The sequence below is a fragment of the Chrysochloris asiatica genome, unplaced genomic scaffold (assembly GCF_000296735.1).
Source record: "Chrysochloris asiatica unplaced genomic scaffold, ChrAsi1.0 scaffold00217, whole genome shotgun sequence".
Lineage (NCBI taxonomy): Eukaryota > Metazoa > Chordata > Mammalia > Afrosoricida > Chrysochloridae > Chrysochloris > Chrysochloris asiatica.
Window position 1 is genome coordinate 776,597 of NW_006408735.1, and position 14,826 is coordinate 791,422.

At 37.8% G+C, this 14,826-nt stretch overlaps 1 pseudogene; it reads left to right on the forward strand.

Annotated features, from left to right (window-relative positions):
- Window positions 1-672: 672 nt before the first annotated feature.
- Window positions 673-1,414, forward strand: LOC102814528 (annotated as a pseudogene).
- The last annotated feature ends 13,412 nt before the right edge of the window (window positions 1,415-14,826 follow it).

A 14,826-nucleotide genomic window follows, 5' to 3' on the forward strand; every position in this document is an offset into this window, starting at 1 on the left:
TATCATTAATATAACATGCAAGAAAAATTTGGGTAAAAATAATTTTTAAATGGCTGTAACAGAACATTGAGAGGAAACTGCCATAGGTTCAACTGGATTCAGAAAAGGACATGGAACAAGGAATATAACTGACTTCACGTGACTCTTGGATGAAAGCAGGGAATACCAAAAATACATTTACCTGTACTTTATTAACTTTGCAAAGGCTTTTGATTGTGTGGATCATGACAAGCTATAGACAGCATTGCTGTGAATGAGTATTCCTGAACAATTAATTGTGCTCATAAGGAACCTGTTCATAGACCAAGAAGCAGTTATTCAAACAGCAGACGGGAACACTGAATGATTTAAAATTAGGAAAGTTGTTCTCCAGGGTTGTATTCTTTCACCATACTTCTTCAAGGTATGTGCTGAGCAAATAATTTGAGAAGCTGGACTATATGACAAACAAAACAAAATGTGATCTCTTGATTGAAGAAAGATTCATTAACAACTTGCAATTTGCATATGTTGTACTCTTGCTTGCTTAAAGTAAAGAGGAATTAAAATACTTGCTAATAGATTTTGTGGCAGCGAGACCCTTAAATAAGGGGATGCGGGCTGCGCTGGCGAGGAGCAGCGAGGCCGGGCCGGCCTGGGTGACAGGTGGCAGGCTATCTGCAGAGATTCAAGATGACCAACGAAGAACCTTTTCCAAAAAGTTTCAACTGAGTGAAACAGACTTCAAAGTTATGACACGAGATGAGTTAATTTTAAGATGAAAGCACTATGAAGCATACGTACAAGCTTTGGAGGGCACGTACACAGGTCTTAACTCTAATGAAGTTACTGGCTTAAGAGAGTCTGAAGAAAAACTAAAGCAACAATAGCAAGAATCTGGATGCAGGGACAACATCCTTGTAATGAGACTAGCAACCAAGGAACCAGGATGCAAGAGTGTACTACTCAAAGCAAGTTCATCCGTCTACCGTTGCCCAACTGAGATCTACCATGGTGGACCCAGCGATCAACTTGTTTTTCCTAAAAATGAAAGGTGAACTGGAACAGACTAAAGACAAATTGGAAGAAGCCCAAAATGAACTGAGTGCCTGGAAGTTTACACCCGATAGGTAAACAAATCCTTCTCCCCAGTCAAGGCTTCCCTGACAGTCCTACTATGAGAAAGCTGTGGTGGGACAGCCAAGTCTTCATGGACTTGATTTGTTGTTGAACTTCTGAGTCACCAAGATGCAGACTTTTTGAGCCAAAAAAGCCACATTCTTATACTGTCCAGCTTGTAATGGTTAATGTAAAACTTACCCGATGAATCTTGTGTTTCAGCTTTTTTCTCTTCCCCTCCCCTTGCTTCAGAGGCCTGATGGCATCAAACTATTTCGAAGAAGTGTCTACCTCCGAAAAAAAACATCCCTTCTAGGAATTTTAGATGCTTGAGAAATGTTTCTGTTTGAAGAAAATAGAGGGAGAAGTACAAGTCTTAAGTGTGTGACACACTGTGTTTTCAGACAGTTTGGAGAAATGAAAACCTAGAGATTTTAAATCACGAATTGAACATGTAAAATTCCAAAAAACTATAAAAATGGACTATGTACCGCTCTTGAGCATAGTGACTTAGAGACATTGTATATTAGTTTTGTCAATAAGACTGTGGACTTGATGATTTGTTGTTGAACTTCTGGGTCAAAACTTTGAATGAGGTGATTTGCCTTAAAAGAGTTTCTTTGTTAAGCCAACTTTCAACAGTCATGAAAAAACCAACTGATAGATGTCAGTACAAGTAGTTCATTCACTTAAACATTTCATTTGGGCTCTGTTACTTGATTTAGCCTTAACTCCATGGTGTTTTAATCAATGGTGTGTTCTTCGACTAGTTGTTAATGCTATAGACAATCTTACTGAGGACTGTACAAACACGGAGGTGTGGTTTTCAAATCCAGGTTTGAACTGTTCAAAGCTTTTATAAACATTTATTCCACAACTAGATCGTATATGGGTATTAGCTGTGATGAGACACTGGCCTTATTTTTTCTCAATAGTGAAATTGATTAAATCCCCATTCTAATCAAACAGGCACCTGTTGAAAGAGCATTGTGGTGGTGGTGGTAATAGGGGATGTGGTCCTTCATTGTACTGGGGCCTTTTTTGTATTGCACCCATGAAATTAAATGTGCTTTGAAATAAAAAAAATTAAAAAAAATATTTGCTAATGAAGAACAAATACTGCAGTTTTTGGTATGGGTTGTACCTCAATGTGAAGAAAACGGAAGTCCTCACTACTGGACTGATGAATCACATCAAGAAGAATGGAAAAAAAAGATTGACAATGTAAAGATTTCATTTTGTATTGCAAACAACTGAACTGAATGTATCGGACTTGGGGTAGTTTAACCAAAAGATGGCAACTGAACAGTTGTGGTCCAGAAAATCAGGCTGCTCCCAGGTCAGGCTGACGCCTGCGAAACTTGCAAAGCCTGCCTCAAGGAAAAAAGAATTTGCAAAGTCTTTCCTTGTATACAACCGTGACCTTCAGTTCAGTCAGCACAAACATCTCACTGCTCTATTTCTGTTTCCCTAGCAACTACTAGTTACATTCTTCTGATAAGGTCCCACTTACTGCATGCACAAACAACACTAGATGTTCTTGCACTCTTTCCCTGGCCCCAGCACCTCTTTTGATATCTGTATAAATATATCAATGTATAAAATAAACTTTTGGCACTTGGTCTGCCTCACAGTATCTCCATCAGAGTGCTCTGTCCCACATGGTCCTAATTTTACTTATTTTATTTGTGTCTTGTGTCTTCCTTTTTCTTCTAATCTTCCATCACCTCTATTCAGGTTTAATCTCTCTGCGTGGGTCCCAGGGAATAGCCGATGTCAGACATGGCAGTTGGCACACAACGTGGGGCTTGAGTACAGGGGAACTTCTAAGCCAGAGACAAGAAGATGATCCGAGGTGTGCGCAGTCAGATAAGGTACGGAGTGGATTGGAGTTTCAACCAGGTGTAAAACATGGGAAATTTAGGGTCAAAGAACCACCAGTTATTTATAGACATGGTGAAATCCTTATTGAGGGCCAGAGGTATTCCTATTAAAGGTGTTCATCTTGTTCAATTTTTAGATTTTGTACGGAGACCTGTCACTGGTTCCCAGAGGAAGGGACTGGGAATATGGATACCTGGGAGAAGGTCAGGGAGCAATTGTGTGCTTCGTATACTGCTGAAGGGCCTGATAAGATACCACTTTTTGCATTTTCTCTTTGGACACTTGTGCATGAAAGCTTAGATCCCTGGCCTGACTCTGAGAGAATAGCCTCTACTTCCCACCCTGAACTCACAGAGCATTTGCGGTGGACAGTGAAGGCATATGAGGTGCTGCATTCACTCAAGCTGTCAGTGCCACAAAAGGAGGGGGCTGAGAGAACAGGGAGCCTCCGCTTGTCACCTGGACTATTCCTTAAAGGAACAGGGGAATCCAGTAACGGAAGGTTCTGATTCAGATTGGGAGAAAGAATCAGATATGTGCACCTCAGTTAGCTGTGTTTTCTTTGGCAGAGGCTACTGCTGTCAGCATGAAACAGAAAGCACTTGAAGTCTTGATGTCAAAAAGGAGCAGATATCTTGTGCTCTGCCTGCTTTGTCTCAAGTTCAAAAAGCTTTGAGAGAAGCAAGGATAGTGGGAGAGGAAATTAATCAGCCTCTGTGATTGTAACTTCCAACAGACATCAGCAGAGAGATTTATGGAGATTGGTTACAAACTAACATAACAGATCCTTGATATAGTAACTCAGGCATGCAAGTCCTGGAGGAGATAAAAAATCAATTAAGTTGGCCTCACCTAGCCATTGGATTTATTATTCTGCAATTAGTATCCTTAGTCACAATAATAGTTACCACTGTAACTTCAGCACTGACCTTGACTCAAAGTATTCAGAATGCTCATTTTGTGAATCATTTGGCAAAAAAACACCTCCCATGTTTTATCTATCCAAGAGCACATAGGTTACAATTTGGGAATAAAATTAAATGCACTAGAGGCCAACATAATTGCCCTGGGAAACAAGGTCAAAGCCCTCAAATACAGAGAAGGTATTCAATGCCATGCCTCATTTTTCCATATCTCTCTAACAGCATTTCCATATAACACCTGTGATTGGGAGTGGAATAAAGTATCAAGTCACTTCAAGGTATTTGGCATCATGCAAATATAAATTTGGATTTAAGAGAACTTCATAAAGAGGTTATGGTTGTACAAAACTGTAGAAATGAGGTCCTGGCCCTCAAGGATGTGGCCAAGACCGTGTTGGATCTACTTAATGGATTTAATCCTTTTAACATACTGTGCCATATGACATGGCTCCATATTAGCATTATTTTCTTGATGTTAATCTTGTTGCTTATTTTTAGTCTTCTGCCGAGTCCTCTGACACCAACCCTTCCAGCTCCAACTGACCACTTTTCACCTTCATTTAAAAAAATAATTAGGGGGAGGTGTTGGGAGCAACTGAACCGAAGGTCTTAGACTTGGGAGTAGTTTAACCAAAGGATTGCAACTGAACAGTTGTGGTCCAGAAAATCGGGCTGCTCCCAGATCAGGCTGACCCCTGAGGAACTTACAAAGCCTGCCTCAGGGAACAAGGAATTTGCAAAGTCTTTCCTTCTATGCAACCATGACCTTGAGTTCAGTCTGCAGAAACACCTTGCTGCTCTATCTCTGTTCCCCTAGTAACTGCAAGTTACATTCTTCTGAGAAGGTCCCGTTTACTGCATGCACAAACATCACCAGATGTTCTTGCACTCTTTTCTCTGCCCCCCAGCGCCTCTTTTGATATGTGTATAAAGTAAACTTTCAGCACTTGGTCTTCATCACAGTATCTCCATCAGAGTACTCTGTCCCACATGGTTCCAACTTTACTTATTTCATTTGTGTCTTGTGTCTTCTTTTTTCTTCTAATCTTCCATCACCCCTACTTAGGTTTAATCTCTCTGTGCAGGTTTTGGGGATCAGCTGATGCTGGATGTGTCAATTTTGCTCAGATCATCATATCACACTCTAAAGGTGAAAGTAAAAGAAATAGAGGAAGACCCTCAGCAAGATGATTGACACTGAGGCTGCAACTATGATTTCAAGCATAGCAATGACTGTGAGGAATGTGCAGTACTAGGCAGTGTTTTATTCTGTTGTATACATGGTTGCTGAACTCCTGGTATGTCACTGCAGGATCACCATAATGTTGGCAGTTCAAACACACCAGCTGCTTCTCTGAAACCACATATTGGGTCATTATGAGTCAGAACCAACTTGACAACAGCTAACAACAACAATATATAGTTAGTATGAACAGAAACCAACTTGACAACACCTAACAACAACACGGGCCTATACTATATTCCCTAGTTTTAGTAAACAGTTCTATCTTTGGACAGTTTCTTCATTGAGTGCTTATGACCCAAGGTAATTCAAATAAATTTGTACTGAAATCATGGGGAATCATTTTTCTTTACTTTCCCAACCCTCATTGGATATGTACAAAAGGTATTTTAACAAGATTGACAAATCTAACATACATTCTTCAAGGTAATAAAATCAATAACAATTGATTGAACATAGAATTTGTAGTAGACATTGGTTAATAGATCACAGTATCTATCAACAAGATTTTCAATAATCAAGTAAGTTTGTGGGTGTGTAGACAAATGGACCTATGATACAATGTTTGCATATAGATTGCTGTTAAGTATTGTCGAGTTGGTTCTGACTCATTGCTTCCCTGAAGAGAGTATGCTAGGAGCAGTTGATGAGTTTGAACCACCAGCCTCATGGTTAGCAGTCAAGTGTTTATCCTACAGAGTAGGATAAACACCAAGACGTCAGATATAGATTAGTATAGTTATTGAGAACAGAAATTTTAGAGAAACATTTATTTTTTTTGACATCACTATTTTCTAGTTATGGACTGTTATTGTTGCTATTAAGGACCTTTGAGTCACATCCTACTCATAGAGACCCTGTGTAGGGTCTGTGAGGCTTTTAAAATCTTTTCAAGAGTAGAAACCTTCACCTGTTTTCTGTGCAGCCACTGGTGGGCTTGAATCTCAGACCCTGTGTCTAGCATTCCAGCTTATAGTGTGGAGCCATGACACTGCTAGTTATGGATCAGGCATATTAATTAATTTTTTTCTGGCTCAGTCACTTCATCTATAATAATGGCCTAATAATTTTACCTCCCCTTAAAATTTGTAGCAAGAGTAGTTATTCCATGTAAAGTACTTAGCATTGTATATATATTGATATTTATTGTTGTTGATGCTAGCTGCCATTGAGTTGGCCTCCAACTCATGGTGACCCTATACACAATGGAATTAAGCCCTGTTGGAATCTGTGTTACACCCATGATCATTTGGAGATAACACCATTGTGATCTATAGAATATTCATTGGCTGATTTCCATTAGTCCTTTCTTCCAAGCCTGTCTGAGTCTAGAAATCGCTAAAACTTGTTCAACATCACAGCAACATGCAAACCCCATCCAATGTGTATTAATAGTAAGGATAGGTTAGCAGTAAACACTCCATAGATTTTGCCTATCATTATGTTGTCGTTTTTGTTAAGTATTGAGTCAGTTGTGACTCATAGTGACCCTGTACAGGGTTTCTGAGGACCAGTAGTAGGTGTGAACCACCAACCTTGTGCCACACTGAGAGTCCTATCATAATACCAAGGGCTAAATATGTCTATTTCATGTTTGTATGATTGTATCAATAAGTATAATATTTGCAAGATATTGCCATATTTCTATGTTATTGTTGTTAAGTGCCTGTTGAGTCAATTCAAACTCAGAGCTACCCTGTTAGGTTTCTGAGGAGCAGTTAGTGATTTTAGACTGCCAACCTCTCAGTTCAAACCAACCTTGTAGTCCAGTACCTTAGCCACAGTGCCACACTAGGACTTCATTGCTATAACCCATGGGGAAAGGAAGAAAATAATTTAATCTTATTTACAGTATTATTCTCCCTTCCTTTGCTTGGTTTCCTTGATATTTTGTTTTTTAATCTGTTTATGGAAATATGCCTTTGATTATTCATTCATACTAAGGTATAAAATATAAAATTCAATTACTACTGAACTGTTTATTTAAACTATTCAATTAAAAATCACAACATGCAAGTACTATACTGGGCTTCAGTGGATATGTGTGGGGAAGGTGTACATAATTAAATAAAAAATAAACAAGCAACAAAAACAATTGTGTGCTTTGCATGTAGAAAAGTCTCTTAATTCTAGCTCTGCTCTTTGTTATCAATGTCACTATGAACAAGTCTCTTAATCTCTTTGAGCTTTCAGTTTCTAGTCTTAAATCTTCATTGCAAATAATTAGCTGTTATGGTGGTGTAAAGATTAAATGAAATAATGTATGGGGATCACCTTGTACTCTATTTTCTACTCTCAAGGAGGCCACAGTGTAGCTCAGTAGTATTAATGCATGAGGATGATACAGTACCATTGCTTGCAATGTGTTGAAGCACTTTTTCTGAAAGTTGATGTGTACATGTCTTGTTGACATAAAATGGTTTCAGTGCTTTTGAATACCTGAACTCACAGCAGTGAGGTAGTCATTGCCTTGCCTCTGCTTTCATTAAGCGTGGCATCTTACAATTGTGAACAATTTACACGTATGAATATTGTATTGTCTCTCAATAAGTTGGTAGTAATTTTTTTTTTTTTTGATTGTAGAATTAGATTGCCCACTGAAATAAAAAGAAGGTAATACACCATGGGTGAAAAGATGTAATTATCATAACTGCCTTTTTCTTCACCTTGTTCCTTGAAGTGTAAATTTTAATGAGATAAAGACTTGAAGTAGAAAGTAGCTCTAATATGAAGGAAGACTGAACTAGGTCAAGCATACCAGCTTCATCCTGAGTTAGGAGGTGGCAGATGCTTAGTTTTAAAGATGCTCTGGCCGTATAATACCTTGAGCAGCCTCATGATTGTAATAATTCATTTTACAGCTCCTGCTGTTCATTTTAATGATGTCAATGTGCAACTTACTATTTAGTATTCTTTATCTGTAGACAAAGAGTCAATGATATTTTTCTTTTGTTAGTGTCTTGTTCTGTGTAATTTCTAATGGAAACCATATAGGAAACCCTCCCCATCGTTAACCATTGTTATTAATGTTCAGTACCATTAAGTTGGTTCTGACTTATAATGACCCTATGCACAATAGAGGAGTCCTGATGTGGCGCTGTGGGTTAATGCGTCAGACTGCAAAGCCATTTGAACTGCAAGGTCGGCAGTTCAAGCTCACCAGCTACTCCTCATAAACCCTAAACAGGGTCGCTATGGGTTGGAACCACCTCTACGGCACTTAACAGCAATAACAACATGCACAATAGGATGAAACACTGTTCAGTATGCTCACAATTGTTAGGTTGGAGTCCATTGCTGTTGCCATAGTGTCAAGCCATCTCGTTGAGAGTCTTCCTCCTTCTTGATGACACTCCACTTTACTAAGCATGATGTCCTTCTCCAAAGACAGGTTTCTCCTGAAAAAAATGTTCGAAGTATCACCATCCTGGCTTGTCAGGAGCATTCTCACTGTACTTCTTCTAACAGAAGAACTTTGTTCTTCTGGCAATCCAAGGCACTTTCAATATTTTTTTCCCACAGTATAACTTAAATACATTACTTCTTCTAGGATCTTCCTTATTCATTGTCCAACTTTAACATGCATATGAGGCTTTTGAAAATATGATGACTTGAATCAGGCTCACTTTATTTCCCAAACTGGTATCTTTGCTCTTGAACACTTTAAAGAGGTCTTGTGCAGCAGATTTTCCAAATACAATATATTGCTTGATTTCTTGACTGATCCTTCCATGAGTGTTGATTCTGGATTAAAACAAAATAAAGTATTTAATTAGAAATGGTTATATTCTGTTCTGAAATGACATATACAAATTGATTCCTTAGTTAATTTTTGCTATTGTTAAATACCTTCGAGTCATTTCTGACTCATAGCAACACTAGTTAACTTTAGTAGCATCCTATTAGGGTGCAGGTCATTGTTACAGTGTCAAATCATACTCTTTAAAATAGTCTTTGTTCTTTTCAGTCTCTCTCCCTCCTCGGTATCCTTCATGGCTTTGGCCAGGTAATTATAGACCTTGTCAGGTCATATGGTTTCTGTCATCAAGTCTACCATGATTATGAAAAAGTAGCCATAACCAATAAATAAACAAATGCATTTTTCTGTGTTCTAATAAAATGTTATGAATATGGAATTTGAATTTAATTTAATGTGTCATGTCACAATCATAATTCTTTTTATATTTTCCTAACTACTGAAAAATGCAAGTCCTTCATAACTTGCAAGGACCACAGGAGAGATAGCATGGAAAATATGACTCTTAAGCTATAGTTTGCTTATCTAGCGTGCATAATACTTGTATATTGTTTATTCTTATTAGGCTACAATTGTCTTGCCCCCTGTCATTTTGTTCTTTGTGTTTGCTATTTTAAAGAATCTACATAGCCTATTTTAAAGAATCTTATCAATGGAAAAAAGATTGACGTTGTCAAGGACTTCATTCTTCTTGGATCAACTATCAACAGTCACGGAAGCAGCAGTCAAGAGATCAGACGACGTATTGCACTGGGCAAATCTGCTGCACAGGAACTTTTTAAAGTATTGAAGAGCAAAGATGTCAGCTTGAGGACTAAGGTGCGCCTGACCCAAGCCATGGTATTTTCAATAACCTCATATGGATGCAAAAGCTGGACAATGAATAAAGAAGATCGTAGAAGAATTGATGCCTTTGAGTTGTGGTGTTGGAGGAGAATACTAAAAGTGCCATGGACTGCCAAAAGAACCAATAGATTCATTTTGGAAGAAGTGCATCCAGAGTCCTCCTTGGAGGCCAAGATGGCTAAACTTTGTCTCTCATACTTTGGACATATTGTCCAGAGGGAACAGTCACTGGAGAAGGATGTCATGCTGGGTAAGATGGAGGGTCAGAGAAAAAGAGGAAGACCCCCAATGAGATGGATTGGCCAGGTGGCATCATTGATGGACTCAAATGTGGCAGCGGTAGTGAGGTTGGCCCAGGGTCGGACATTGTTTTGTTCTGCTGTGCATGGGGTCGCTATGAGTCGGTTCCTACTCGATGGCACCTGACAACAACAACACATAGCCTAAAGAAGATTGAAATCAAGTGATCAGAAAATTCAAGAAAGGATTCATGAAGAATTATTTTATTCTGGCTCTATGTCTGCTACTAATTTGAAGCATTCTATAACAAGAATTTGCATAACCCAGGTCAGCTAGGTGACAGTACATTCTATTTGTCATACCAAAAAAAAAAAGACCAAATAAGATTTCCTTGGACTGATATGTATTCATTTATTGTTGCTCAGTCAATATCATTATCATATCTCCACAGGATTTTTTTCTGGGCAGTCTTCTTGGCAAACGTGTGTACATGCTGACTTTCTTAGAGTATTTACTTATGCATTACACCATAAGCCATCTTCATTTTCTCTCTCCCACCTTCCATCATTTCCATCTAGGGCATTGCTGCAATCCTCAGAGAATTTAGTTTACAGTTCTTTGTTGCTTGAGGCATGTCCCTGGCTTTTAGTCTTTGTGATCCCAATTTGGAAATTTTTCTATCCTTAAATCTGACACTTCTGTCTTGCCCTCAAGCCTTGGCTGCACACAAAAGCCAGAGTGACCCTTTTATCACACCTAGGCTGTAACCTCTTTTCAACAAATACCCCTACAGTACTTTCGGAAAATATTTCCTGGGGTCTGTTTATACAAAATTCTTTAAGATGTAATACTTTTTTTTTTCAGTAATTGGAATATGCCTATGGTCACAGTTAATATCTAAAATCTTGAAATGTGTGGCACTTACTTGTTAACCTGTGATTTTATTCCCTAGAGTGTTCTGTGGCCATGACCACGTTCATTTCATAAGTAATATTCTTTTTCCATTAGGATTCTTCTCTCTCAGTGAGTTTAAAGAAAGATTTATTTTCACTCTCACTGGTAGTCTGGGTTTTCTGACTTCACTATTATTTTGTTGTCTCTTTGAGCTTCTCTGTTGGTGTTATAGATATTTTATATAGGTCACATACTGCATAGGTATTATCACCGGCTAAGTCCTTTTGTCTCCTTTAAATGTCAAAGAGCAGACCTGATGATTTTCTAAAATATTCCGTTCCTTTCAGTATAGAGTTAAAAAAATTGCTTTTTTTGAAACTATATTTTCCCCTCTCCCATTAGAATATTTATGTTAGAGAGATTTCAAATTCAGATATCTCTTCTAACTTCACTTCAAAATAAGATGAAAATTCAGTAATATAAAAATAAAGGATTCCTCTTATATGCATAATAATATATCTTGGTTCATTGCCTAATGAAAGTATAGGACTTAAAATTAGAAGATCTGGATTTGAGTATGTAATCTTTGTTTCTGTCATTCAGTAAATAATTCCACTCTGCTCTCTATTTTCTTATCTCTAAAACCTTAGCTCCCAAGTTTTAGGATTTTTTTAAAGAGAATATGCTGGTTGTGAGAGGAAAGTGTATGCACACATCATAAGCCAAACTGAAACAACCTCCTTTATAGATTCAAATCCTTTCTAAAACTTTCTGCTCTTGGAAGTTTCTCACTCTTACTTTTTTTTTTTTTTCTGCAAAGTCTCACGTCTCTGTTATTGCTCTTCAGATTTAATTTCTGGTAATTTATCTGCTGTTTCCATTTCATTAAGTGTTTAACAGTCAGCTGACCATATTTATTTAGGAATATATTTCAGGAGCTGTCACTGCATCCTCCTCACCCATATCTGTGCATAAATCCTCAAGAGTCTTAGCAAAGCATTCATTCCAGAAAATCTTCTCTAATTGCAAATAAGCTGTTTTTTTTTTTCTATAATACCACACTATTGGAAGTGGAATAGGTCATACACTGACAAAACTTTGTTAGAGATAATTAAGTAATATATGAACAACCTTTGTTGGAGAGAATTAAGTTGTTGGTGGTGTATCATCGAGTCGGTTTCAACTCATCACAACCCTGTATAGTATTTCAGAGGCTATAAATCTGTGAGATCAGAAAGTCTCTTCACAACTCACTTCACCATAAGGGGTTCAATTAAATAAAATATCGAGGTGAAATAGGATTTTAGATCAGGAAGGTCAGAACTTGACTTAAGCTTAACTGTCATACATTTCATATTTTTCAGTTCAGCCAATTTACACTTTAGTCATGACTGATAATCTATACTTTCTTTTTTTCAAAACAAAATTATATTTAAGCATACCATATACTCACTCAAGTACAATTCTCTAACCATCCTATTAGGCAAAAGGATCCTTTATTTATTTATTATTCATTTACTTATTTATCTATTTATCAATCTATCTATTTATTTATTTTTACATTCTTTTCCCTCGATTTGTCAGTTTGTGATACTGTGGTAGATTGTGTATTGCTGTGACACTGAAAACTATGTCACAGGTATTTTAAATACCAGTGGTGTCACCTATGGTGGACAGGTTTCAGCAGAGCTTTCAGAATAAGACACACTTTAAAAAAGGGGAGGCATAACAATTCTCAAACGATATTCACTGGAAAACTTATGAATAGCAGAGGAAGACTGGTATGATGTTGGAAGATAAGCATCCAAGTTTGGAAAGCACTCAACATACAACTGGAGAAGAACTGCCTCCCCAAGGAAGAGTTTACTTTAATGATGGTGATAAAGCAAAGATTTTGGACCTTTATTTGGCGATGGGGTACAAAATGAAAAAAAAAAAAAAAGTTTAAAATATCCATTAATAATTTCCTTTGTTTATGTGCCATGAAGTCAGTATCAATTGTGCATAACAAAATGAAACATTGTTATGCACAATTTTATGTCAACATCACAATCATTGCTAAACTTAAGCCCACTGGTGCTGATATTGTGCCAGTCCATCTCATTGGGTGCCTTCCTTTTTTTGTTTACCCTCCACTTTACCAAGCATGATGCCCTTCTACAGAGACTGGTCCCTCCTAACAATATGTCCAAAGTATGAGAGACAATGTGTGGTCATCCTGACTTCCAAGGAACACTCAAGTTGCACTTTTTCCAACACAAATTTCTTTGTGCTTTTGGTCATCCATGGTACTTTGACTATTCTCCTCCAATACCATAACTCAAATGCATCAATTCTTTTATGGCCCTCTTTATTCATTGTCCAATTTTTATAGACATATGAGGCTATTGAAACTATCATGGCTTAGGTCAGGTGCATTTTTGTCCTCAAACTGATGTGTTTGCTCCTGAGTACTTTAAAGATGTCTTGGGCATCAGATTTGACTAAAGCAATAAATTTAATTTCTTGATGGCTGTTTCAATGAGTGTTGACGGTGGATCCAAGCAAAATGAAGTCTTTTTCAACTTCAATGTGTTATCCATTTATATGGATGTTATTTACTGGGCCTGTGGTGGGAATTTTAATTTTCTTTACATTGAGGTTCAACCCATATTCACCAATCACCTGTCAATTTGCCATACTATAATGTCTTGTGTATTGCTGTGATTCATTAATAATTTGAACATAGAATGTTTAAAGTATTATTCAAGGAAAATTGGAAGTCATAAAAATGAAATTGAATGTGTAGATATCCTAAGCATTGTTGTGGTTTGGTGCAGTTGAGTCAGTACTGACTCATAGTGACCTTATGCACAACAGAAGCAAACACTGCCCAGTTCTGTGCTAACCTCACAATTGTTGCTACAGTTTAGTTGACTGTTGTCACTGTGCCAATCTATCTCATCGAGGGATTTTCCTCTTTTTACTGAACCTCCATTTTACTAAGCAGTTCTAGGCATTAGTGAGCTGTAATGGATCGGTATTGGCCACGTTAAATTGGACACACATATGGTTTACTATACCAGGAATAACAAGTTGAAGAGAAATTACATCATATCCATTGTCAAAAAGATCATTTCAAAATCTGTCATGAAGTACAGTGCTGTCTGTGATAGGATAGTATCTATATACCTACAAGGGAGACTAGTTAATACTACTATTATTCAAATTACACACTGTGTTGCAGTGAATTATTTAATGTCTCTTTTAACCATAGGCTTTGTAAACTTCCACCAAATGACATTTTTGCCTTTATGAGTCTGGGTTAGAAAAGGTAGGAGAAAATGGTTAAGGTTAACTTTAATGATGAATCCTGGAACTTTAATGTGTATGAAATAAACCATCTCAGAAGCAGGAAGGCTAGAGCTCACTACCATCAAGGAAGAAGAGCCAGGAATGCAGTGCATCCTTTGTACCCCCAAAAATGCCTTTAACACGGGAACATAAAACTGTAACACTGGAAGAGTGGCAGAAGAGCAGCAAGACAGCCAAGAACCAGAACATGAAACAGCAGTGGACTTTCTAGCTTATTGTTGTTGTTGTTGTTAAGTAAAGTTGAATGATTTGGGGCAAGAGGCTCACTTGTATAGGGTGGTGCTTCCAGGCACTTAACTTGGGGAGTTACATTTGCTAACTCCTGGATATAGAGCTGACACCTTTGGACTGAGGCTTATGGAAGAATGGTGTGCCTTGTGAGTATTTATCAGCAGCCTTAAAAGAGCTTTGAAACCCTGTCAGGCAGAAAAAGACCTGCCTAAAGAACTGCTGAGAGAGGCTGTCTAATCAGGAAGATCTGTGCCATGAACATTTCTGATCTCGCATTATAAACTGCTAACTTCCCCAATGAGTCCTGGTGTGGTGCTGTCAGATAAGCACTGGACTGCTAACCACAAGGTTTGAGG